Source organism: Rhincodon typus, chromosome 13 (assembly GCF_021869965.1).
Source record: "Rhincodon typus isolate 14 chromosome 13, sRhiTyp1.1, whole genome shotgun sequence".
NCBI classification, from domain to species: domain Eukaryota; kingdom Metazoa; phylum Chordata; class Chondrichthyes; order Orectolobiformes; family Rhincodontidae; genus Rhincodon; species Rhincodon typus.
In genome coordinates this window covers 68,837,896-68,849,260 of record NC_063344.1, presented here as the reverse complement: position 1 = coordinate 68,849,260, position 11,365 = coordinate 68,837,896, and positions in this window count along the sequence as shown.

Here is an 11,365-nt window from a genome sequence, read left to right as displayed (position 1 = left end):
ACAGTTTAAACACCTTCAGGCATTTTTGAGCAATAAGATGTAAACCTATGCTCATGGTTGTTTAGTTCAGATCTTGAACCATCAGCTGTAGCGATTGTTTTCAGTTCTCCTTTGAGTTGTCAGTGTTCTCATCTTTCTTTTACTCAATATTTCCACTCTGTTTCTTTCCTTCCTAAGAAACCTGCCTGAACGTGGAAACAGACAGTGGAACTGAATCGGCCTTCCTACATTCACAACACCATAACATTAAAGCATCAAACAGCCCCCCATAGTCACTCCCATTCATTCTTTCTCCCAGCAGATTCTCAATCATTATTCAACTTTCTTAGTCACATTCTTACATGTTCACATCTGTGATAAAACACGGGGAATACGTTTTCGTTTTTGTACGCCCTCACCACCACGAGTCCTTGCTGGACCTCGCCAATGCAGATGCCACCGATGCTGCCGGCTACTGAACTGGCCCAAACTCGACTCCGTCGCTGCCCACGAGTCCGCTCAGGCCCACATCACCATTGCAGATGCTGCTGATGCTATTGGATGGCGTACTGGTCCCAAACATGCACTCGCCGCCACCGCCACCTCCATGAACCTGGTCTGGATGCAGACGCTGCCAGGAACCTGAACTCACCTCCAACGCCACTGCCACATATTCGCACTGGTGGGTCTACCCACTGCCACATATCCGCACTAGTGGGTCTATTTGCTGCCACATATCCACACTGGTGGGTCTATTTGCTGCCACAAATCCGCACTGGTAGGTCTACTCGCTGCCACATATCCACACCGTTGGGTCTACTCACTGCCACTGATGCCATCACCATGACCGAGCTCTTCACAAAGAGGTAACTAAAACAAAATAGAAGAGAAGAAGAAATGGAAGAGAGAAAAAAGAAGAACAGAGATGTAAAGAAAGCAGATGGAATGGAAAAGCCCCAAGCTCAGACTCAGACTCTGTTGATAATTTACAGAAGTTATTTAGGGACATCATACTAAACAGTCCACCTGGATTATCATCACCTTTCAGGAAAGTTTCAACTATCTTTCACTTCACTATCAACCTTTATTGATGGATTTTGTCGAATCATTGCCCTGGCTACCACACATGAAGTAAAGATACCAGGAACCTCTTCCTGTAAATGTTCTGTTTCTTGAACCGCCTTTTGGACATTCTGTAATTATGGGTGAAGCATCTACTTTTAATCCTGCTGAGTATTTATCCAGAAGTAAGCCTACTCCGTCAATCATTAATGTCTTTACCACTCCAACAATTACTTCTCCTGATAGCAATCACAGTTGTATTTTACAGAATGGAACTAGAATATATTGTCTACCAATCCCATTTATTATTACCTTAGCTGCCATAGATGGGATAGATCTGATCTACCCTCCTTCCTTTCCTTCTCCTGTTTTTTTTATCTTCCTCAAATATCTGGGGCTGACATAAAAAATATCTTTGGATGAGTTCATAACCATCAGCCATTATGACTGTTGGCCTTGTTGTCTTTGCCCCCTTTGGTCCTTTATCTGAGTTCTGATTATAGAAGGTTGGGAATTTTCAATTCTTCTAAAAGAATACATTCTCTGAGAGCACTGTAAATATCCTCAGTCTTTAATGCTCTTATCACCCAATCAATATTATATCAGTTTAATTCTATCAAACTCAGTTTAAGTTTTTCCAAGCTATTTTGGCAAGTTCTGAAACCTCTGTCTGTAGCTTTCAGGACCAATTTATATGTCCTCAGAATAGCCCCTTTCACCTTTTCATAATCCCAAGAACATTCCTCTGACTGGGATGCATCCATTGTGTTAAATTTACCAGTTAATTTACTTTGCGCGGGCAAGGTCCAATCTAATTTTGGCTATCTCATTTGTGTTGCTATCTTTGCAAGTGACATGAAGAAAGTTTCCACAGCCTTCTCTGCAAATTTTGGCAAAGCCTGCACTACTTTAAACATCTGCAGTCTGATCTGTGCGTTGTGACGAGAACTGTCCTTCTCCAGGCTTTCCCAAACCTCTGCTCCAGCTTGCCAAAACTGCATCATTTTTGATTTAACTTCCTGTTCTCTCTCTCTTTCCTCCCTTTCTCTTCCTATTATTTTTTGAATTTCAGTCTTTTTTTTAAGTTCTAACTATCATTGGAATGCCCTTTCTTTCTCTCTTACTTCCCTTTAGAATTACACTTCCATTTTTCTCATTTCCATTTACCTGAACTGTAACTCAAAGTTCACTGATCCATCCAATGTTTTGCCTATCCCACCTGGCCTCTCTATTTCCACTGAACCCAACTGTTTCATGATTAACTCTGTAAAGGCTGTCTTCTTGGCTTGCTCTGGCATCTTTATTTCCAGTCTGCTGGCTAACTCTGCTCATTTAGCTTTAGATGTACACTGTCGCATACCAGGGAAACTTCAAAAACTCTCTCACAATTTCCAATGCCACCTTAAGTCTGAGTACAAGCCTGTTGTCTCTTTACTCACTGTAAGTACCAAAATCCATTCCAAATCAATTATTAAATTTGGCATTTATACACTTATGATTTCTGTAGAAACTAATAACTTTCCAAAAACAATTCAAACTGCTAGAAAATAGCTAACAGAATGACACATCAAATATCCACATTTTAAGACATTTACTGTAACAAATACTTGTAAATACTTTAACTTAACTATATGTTTGTTGGCAATGTATCCTTCAGAATATAGAATGGAATACCACCATCTTCTTGTTCTTATTCTCACTGGGAAAAAACTTTCTTCTTTGTGCAGCTATTCGATTTTCACAGAATCAATTCAAAATGATTCTTCTCCCCCATAAGATTTACCCTGTTCTTGTTCTAGCCTCTTATCTAGTGAGCTCGGAACTGTGTTTCATAATGAGACTTTTGGTTTGCTATAGAATCACCCTGTAGCCAAAGCTCGGCAACTCATCCAGCCTCATTTTAACATCACATGAATTTAGTCTGTCAGTCAGAGTGGAAGCTTCTTCTTCCCACAGTCTTATACAATGAACTGGAGAGAACCATTTAACATCTAGCTGCAAGTTTACCTCTAGATCCAGGCACTCTTGAAAGATATTCTGCACCTGGATATTTACAATAGTTTACTCTGCCTCTTTCCCCATGGCAAGGTGAATCACATGGCCCTTGTAACTGGGCAAAAATGCAAACCAGCAGTGCACAAAACTTTTCACTGTTTCTCGGTACATGTCACAACAATAAATCAAACTCACACTCGAACTCAACCTCTTTAATTTAATTAACAGAAAAACACAATCATTCAAATGCAACATTCTCAACATTTCCTGGGACAACTGGAGACTCAATCTCTACTGTTCTTCGCAAAAAAATAGTGTAAACCTATGCTTGGTCTCTGACAATCAAACAACACATGTCCACCAACAGACTGCAGAAAAGGTCATTTCAAAATAAAACTGAAATGGCAGAATAGCCACAGCAAATAGAATCCCACTTATTCTTTGAGGAGAGTTCATCCGCTTCAGTTAAACACAAATTATTGACATTATAAACTAATAAATGACTTTGGTCCTTGACCCTTGAAACAACTTCATTCTCTCCCTGACAACACTCAAATAACCAACCTTGCTTTGTTCTGTTAAGACTTTGACTGGCAAAACTTCTTCCAACATCTGAGCATGAACCCAACTCAAAATTGGCCCAAGGGTTTGGTCAGGATGAAGCATTCTATTTGGAGGGCAAACTTTGTTCAATGAATAAGGAACATGTCCTGGGGTAAGTGACGCACTGTTTTCCCAGCTTCATTCTTGGCCCCAGCACAAATAGGACATTTTATGAATAAAGTATATTTTTGCAATAAAAAAAGTTAACAGTTGAAGCTGTGCAGATTAGGCCAGACCACTCATTCATAAAAATTGCTGTAGTGTGACAGGTTACTGAGGGTTGTGCGTACACTGTAAACTGGTTTGATCAAAAGAATTTAAAAAGTGAACGTCTCTGAAAATGTTATGTTTAAAATCTGAATTAAATCTAAATTTCTAGGTGCTATGATAAGGAGAATTTCATGCTGTGATAGACCACTAGACACCACATGGCATTTGTTCCAATTTCCAGAAGGAGAAACACTGAAAGCACTGATATGAATGAGAAAACTGGAAACAGTTTTGACAAACAGTGTGTTTCTCCCTGCCCTTCTCAGAACAGCAGAAGTTAACCCTTTCTGCTGACAGCTTTTTTGCATCTTACCATCTGCCATCTGAGTGGCTCGATGTGTGATTTGGAATAGGTCTGGGATTTGGACATATCTAAATTTAAAGATATAATTGGACATTATTAACCTACTGGGCTTCTAACCAGAGCCATAGTGGATTTGTTTTTTGTGTTTTTAAACAGGTCTCAATAGCCACCTTCTTACCACAGACCCAGGGGTCTTACAGATTGAAGAAGTTACCAATGGACCTATGAGCCTCAAGGCTTAAAGGGACTTGGTCTTGACCTGTCAGGCCAACTATAGTCTTCTGAGAAAACCAACTAGTCTGGACATGACTGTTTCTGAAATTGGGATGAATAAATAACTTTTTATTATATCTTATCAGAAAAGGTGGAAAAGGTTGTTTGGGAAGAAATAAACTGACCACAATCAAAACCTGTCATCCCAGCAACATGAATCTGGCTGGTCACGAAAAAAGAATCCTTCAAAAGGTTTGTAAGTATAAGTGTGGAGAAGAGATTGTTACATCTGAGGGAATTGAAATGAAGGAATGATACTCAGGGAGTTGGGTTATCTGTCAGAGACTTGATGCATGTCTGCACGAGAGGCTGGTCTGAGCTTGTGATCCCATTCTCATGAGATGATTCAAGGAATCAACAGGAGGGACTGTGGTCAAGTGACCATGGGCCCAAGATTGTACATTCTAAATTGGGCCACACCCAGAGAAATCATCAAAAGGCACGAACAATTTTGTTCTGTGCATTAAAACCACAGAGACAGTGTATTAATGTTTAATTTAAATGTTCACGCTAGTGTCTAATGTTGAGATACATTTATCAAAAGGCTTAGTGGGTTCGGGATGGTTTCTTTTCAAAAGGAAATGGTGTTTTTCCTCCATCACTGTGCTCTGTCGTTGAAGTCTACAGACAGACTCAGGAGTTCTTGAAGCTGCCTTGCTGTATCTGAAAAACATAATCAAAATCCATGCACAGTGCTTGAGGAAGCATGGGTTAATAAGTCCAAACATCTGTGACCATTCAGAAACCCCAAATTGAAAAAAAACACAAATTACAAATGAAATGATATTTAACAACCAAAGAACAAAAACAAATACAAAACCAAATCACAAATGCTTAACATTTGGTTCGGGCTTGCTCTAAGTTTAGGCTGAATCTGCTGTGCTGGACATCCATTCCAGGATGACACAAACCATCAGTGAGAATTTCTTCAAGTGAAGCAATACTCACCAGATCTTTCTTTTTACCTTCTCGGAGAGTCAGGCACCAACCATCCTCTGCTGTTGTAGGAATTTCTATAGCAGCCCCACTCTCCTCTTCCCTTTACGCACAGGGAGTTACCAGGCAGAGATCTAAACAGTGTGAAAATGGCCTTTATTACAGTACTTAGCTGTAGTAAGGCACTCCACAATATCTAAAATGACATGCTGGAGATGCCAAACAAAAGACCACAGAAACAGTTACACTCTCAGATTCGGTCACATGATATTAATATATACCAACCAACATATACATTTTAGGAGGTGTCCAATCACTACTATTGATTAGATTTACATCATTCATTGAATTAATCTTAGAATCCCTACAGTGTGGAAACAGGTACTTCGACCCAACAAGTCCACACCAACCCTCAGAGCATCCCACCCAGACCCATCCCCCTATAACCCACCTAATCCACACATCCCTGAACACTACAGGCAATTTAGCATGGCCAATCCACCTAGGCTGCACATCTTTGGAGTGTGGGAGGAAACCAGAGCAAACCTGCACAGACTCGGGGAGAATGTACAAACTCCACACAGACGGTCGTCCAAGCATGGAATCGAACACAGGCCCCTGGCACTATGAGACAGCAGTGCTAGCCACCGAGCCACCGTGCACCCCTAATGAAAGTGGAGAATGTGGGCACTATCACTACAAATGGTATGGAACTGAGGTGGGCAAGGTCAGAAGTCACATGATACCAGGTTATAGTTCAACAGGTTTACTTAACATCATAAGCTTTCGGAGCACTCCAAAAGCTTGTGATGTTAAATAAACCTGTTGGTCTATAACCTGGTGTCGTGTGATTTCTAACCTTATCACTACACGGGTACACTTATGTAGTTGTAATATATGGTTAGCATGAAGGCATGCACGTTGCCAAAGAACTATAACAGAAGTTGAAATACTTAGTGGACAGCACTACCCACTTCACCCACTCATCCCAATAATCCTCAACATCATCAAGGGCACCAGGATAGAAAGAGAATGAGATGATGAAATCCTTCGACATAACAGCACTATTTGCATCCATAAACATTGACCTGGCCAAAGAGACAATTGCCACCCTGATGGACGAAGCAGGTAAGCAGACACACCAGGAGACCAACCCATCAATAAAGGCACCACCATGAAACTACTAGATCTGTGCATCACAACCCACTTCACCTTCGGCAACAGCATATATAACAAATCAATGGAACACCAATGGGATCCCCAATAACGGCACTGATAGCAGAAGCAGTAATGCTAAGGTTAGAATGGACAGCGCTCCCCACAATACAACCCAAACTTTGGGTCCGATATGTAGATGACACCTTTGTGACTATTAAACACACAAAACTAGAAGAAACCCACCAACACATTAGCAAATCCTTACTGGGATAAAACTCATGAAAGAAGAAGAGAACAACAACCAACTACCCTTCCTGGACCTAAAGGTAGAAAGCAAAACAATGGGGAACTCCAGACTAGCGTATATAGAAAGACCACACGTACAGACCAGATACTCACTTACACTAGCAGCCACTCCAAAGCCCACAATTACAGAATCAATTTTCCAATATTGCCCTGGATCCCAGGGACTGTTACATTCTTGAGCAGCTCCCCATGTGATATCTTGTCCAAAGTCAATGCAGACTCCATCAACTGCACTGCTTTCATCTCTATACTAGGTCTCATCATGAAAAAAATCAGTCAAATTTCTCAGTTATCATCTCTCCCTGGCAATATCACACTGACTATTGTTAATTAGTGGTTGCCTCTCTGAGTGGGGATTAATTCTGATTTTCAGACTTTTTTCCAATGCTTTCCCTACCACTGATGTCAGACTCACTGGCCTGTAGTTTCTGATTTATCACTTCCACCCTTCTTGGTTCTTGAGCTAGCTAACAAGGGAAATCAGGAACAATGTTAAAGAGGAGGCATATAAAGTGGCCACTAAAAGTGGAGAAATTTAAAATTAATAGTGGAGGACAAAGGGTTTAATTCGGAAAGGGAAAATAGAATATGAAAATAAGCTTGCAGAAAACATAAAACCTGACTGCAAAAGCTTCTATAGATATGTGAAAAAAAAACACTGGTGAAGACAAGTGTAGGACCCTTGCAGTTGGAATCAGGTGAATTCATAATGGACAACAAAGAGATGGCAGACCATTTGAACAAACACTTTGGATCTGTCTTCACTATGGAGGACACAAATAATCTTCAGGAAATTCTAGGGGACAGAGGGTCAAGCATGAAATGATATTCAGGAAATGGTATTGGGGAAATTGATGGGATTAAAACCCAATAAGTCCCCAGGACCTGATTCTCTGCATTGCAGAGTACTTAAGGAAATGGCCCTGGAAATAGTGGGTGCATTGGCAATCATTTTCCATCATTCTGTAGACTGTGGAAGAGTTCCAATGGACTGGAGGGTAGCAAATGTAACTTCACTCTTTAGAAAGGAGGGAGAGAGAAAATGGGGAATTATAGGCTGGCTAGCCTGACATCAGTGGTGGGGAAAATGCTGGAGTCAATCATTAAGGATGTAATAACTGAGCATTTGGAAAGTGGTGACAGAATCGGTTCTAGTCAACATGGATTCACTGAAGGGAAATCATGCTTGACAAATCTTCTGGAATTTTTTGAGGATGTGGCCAATAGAGTGGACAAGGATGGATCAGTACGTTTTGTGTATCTGGACTTTCAAAAGGCTTTTGATAAAGTTCCACAGAAGAGATTAGTAAGGAAAATTAAAGCTCACAGTATCAAAGGCAATGTATTGACATGGATAGAGAACTGGTTGGCAGACAGGAAGCAGAGAGTTGGAATAAACGGGTCCTTTTCAGAGTGTCAAGCAATGATGAGTAGGGTACTGCAAAGTTCACTGCTGGCACCTCAACATTTCACAATATACATTAGTGATTTGGATGAAGGAATTGAATGCGATATCTCCAAATTTGCAAATGTCGCTAGGCTGGGTGGCAATGTTTCTGTGAGGAGGATGCTAAGAGGCTGCAGTGAGACTTGTACAGACTGGCTGAGTGGGTAAATACTTCACACATGCAATATAATGTGGATAAATGTGAGGTTATCCACTTTGGTCACAAAAACAGGAAGGCAGATTATTATCTCAATGGTGGCAGTTTAGGAAAAGCTGAGGTGCAGCGAGACCTGGTGTCATGATGGAACAGTCGCTGAAGGTTAGCATGCAGGAACTGCAGGCAGCAAGGAAAGCTGATGGCGTGCTCTCCTTCATAGCAATAGGATCTGAGTATCGGAGCAAAGTTGTCTTGCTGCAGTTGTACAGGGCCTTAGTGAGGACACACCTTGAGTACTGTGTGCAGTTTTGGTCTCCTAGTCTGAGGAAGGACATTCTTGCTATTGAGGGAGTCCAGTGAAGATTCATCAGATAATTCCCAGGATGGCAGGACTAACGTATGAGGAAGGATTGGATCAACTGGGCTTGTATTCGCTGGAATTTAGAAGAATGAGGGGGGATCTCATAGAAACATAGAAAATCCTGATGGGACTGGGCAGGCTAGAATGTTCCCTGGACGTCCAGAACTAGGGGTCACCGTCTAAGAACAAGGGGTAAGCCATTCAGGACTGAGATGAGGAATAATTTCTTCACTCAGAGGGCTGTGAGATTGTGGAATTCTCTGTCACATGAAGCTGTTGGGGCCAGTCCATTGGATTATGTTCAAGAGGGAGCTGGACATGGTCCTTGTGGCTAATGGGATCAAGGGATATAGGAGAGGGCAGGAATGGGATACTGAGATTGCATGATCAGCCATGATCATATTGAATGATGGTGCTGACTCAAAGGGCTGAATGGCCTACTCCTGTGCCTATTTTCTATGTTTCTATGTTTGAGAAGATTGACAATCCAATAGAAAACAGAATTGGACAGTATTTTCAAGATGGCAATCTGTAACTGAGGCAGTTCCACAGGGATCAGTGTTGGGCCACAATTATTTATACAATATATTAATGACTTGGATGGGGAAAACTAATGTATTATTGACCAGTTTGCAGCTGTCACAAGAATTGGTGAGAAAGCAAGTGGGGACGATGATATGAAGAGTCTGCAAAAGGATGTAGACAGGTTATGTGAGTGGGCACAAAAGCTTGTCAGATGGAATATAATGTGGGGAAGTGCGACGTTATGCACTTTAGCAGGATGAATAGAGGAATTATATATTATTTAAATGGGAAACACCACAGAAAGCTGTAGCACAGATGAATTTGGGATTCTGAGTGAATTAATCACAAAAACCCAGCATCCACATGCAGCTGAAGGTAAATGGAATGTTAGCCTTTATGTCAAAGGAAGTAAAGTAAAGACAGGGAGGTTTTGGTCAAACTATACAAGGCACTAGTCAGACCATAGCTGGAATAATGTCAGCAGTTTATCCAAGGAAAGATATTCTGCAGAGAAGGTTCTCTAGGTTAATCCCAATTATGTAAGAACTGTCTTATGAGGAGAGGTTGAGTAGGTTGGGCCTGTACCCATTTGAGTTTAGAAAAATGAGAAACTTCTCATTAAAACATCCAAATGTCATAATGGAATGGACAGGACAAATGTGGAAATATTTCTTTTTCCCCTTGTGGGCATGTTCAGGACCCAAAGGAATAATTTCACAGTAAAGGCCATTGAAGACAGAGTTAGGTCAAATTTCTTCTCATGGAGGAGGGTAAATCTAAGGAACTTTCTTTGTACCTTAGAGGGCTCTTAGACCGGGACATTAAGTATATTCAAGGCTGAGATAGACAGATTTTGAATCAGTAGGGGAATTGTGGTTTATGGGGAAAAGGTATGAATGTGGAGTTGAGGACTATCAGCTCAGCCATGATCTCATTGAATGTAGGATTGGACTTGATGGGCTGAAGGGCCTCCTTCTATTCCTCTGTCTCATGGTCTTAGATGGAACTGGCTGTTGGAATGATTCAAACTGAACATAGATTAACTCATCCCAGGAACTATCCGTGATGTACTCATGGGTGGAGCTTATTTCATGCTGCCAGTTAACCCTTTCAGGGACTAACTGCTTTCTACAACTGTTGGTATCAGGGAGATATTTCAAAGATTCCCCTCCACACTGTGAAGGAACTCCATTAGTTACACATGAGGCTAGGTCAGTAAGCAGACCCAGGAAAGATTGACTCTATAATCCTGCAATTCGGTTCCACACTGAGATGCTGTAAAATTCACTGTGGCTCCTGATTTAAACAAATTTGTTCAGAAAAAAACTATTGAAATCTCCATTGAAGAGCCACACCCCACCTTCTCCCCCCTCCCTCTTCCCCCGCAGCCCCCCCACCCCGGCTCACTGTTGGTTAATGTGAATAGTGTTGCCCAGTCTGGGAGAAAATGCCAGAATCAGGAGGTCCTGAAGCATGTGTCTCCAGTCCTGAAGGAGGGTAATACTCAAAACATTGATTGCTCCTTTCCTCCAGATGCTGCCTGGCCTGCTGTGTTCATCCAGCCTCCTGTTTGTCTACCTTGGATTCCAACATCTGCAGATTTTGTCTCGAAGTCAGCAAGTTTGCTGGTTGAGTACTCTCCATGGTGCTGAAACAAACCATTCGTTGCTTTTGAAATTGCCAAAGACTGCTTTCCGCTCAATTTTGCCATTCGAATTTTCTTGTCAATATTTAGGATAGGAATGTCGTATGTAAACTTGCCACGCTGTAATTACACATTTCTAACAGTGGGGATACTGCAGTTCAAATACACATTTTTTTTTGGTTTTTCCAGCACTTTTTGTTTTTATTTCAGATTTCTAGTGTCCCCAGTATTTTGCTCTCGTTACATGTTTCCTGCTTTTGGCCACCTATCATCTTTCAATCAAGATCAACAAAAGCTTAAGGGTCAGCACCTCTGTTTGATGAGGCACTTTGCAATCTTCCAGA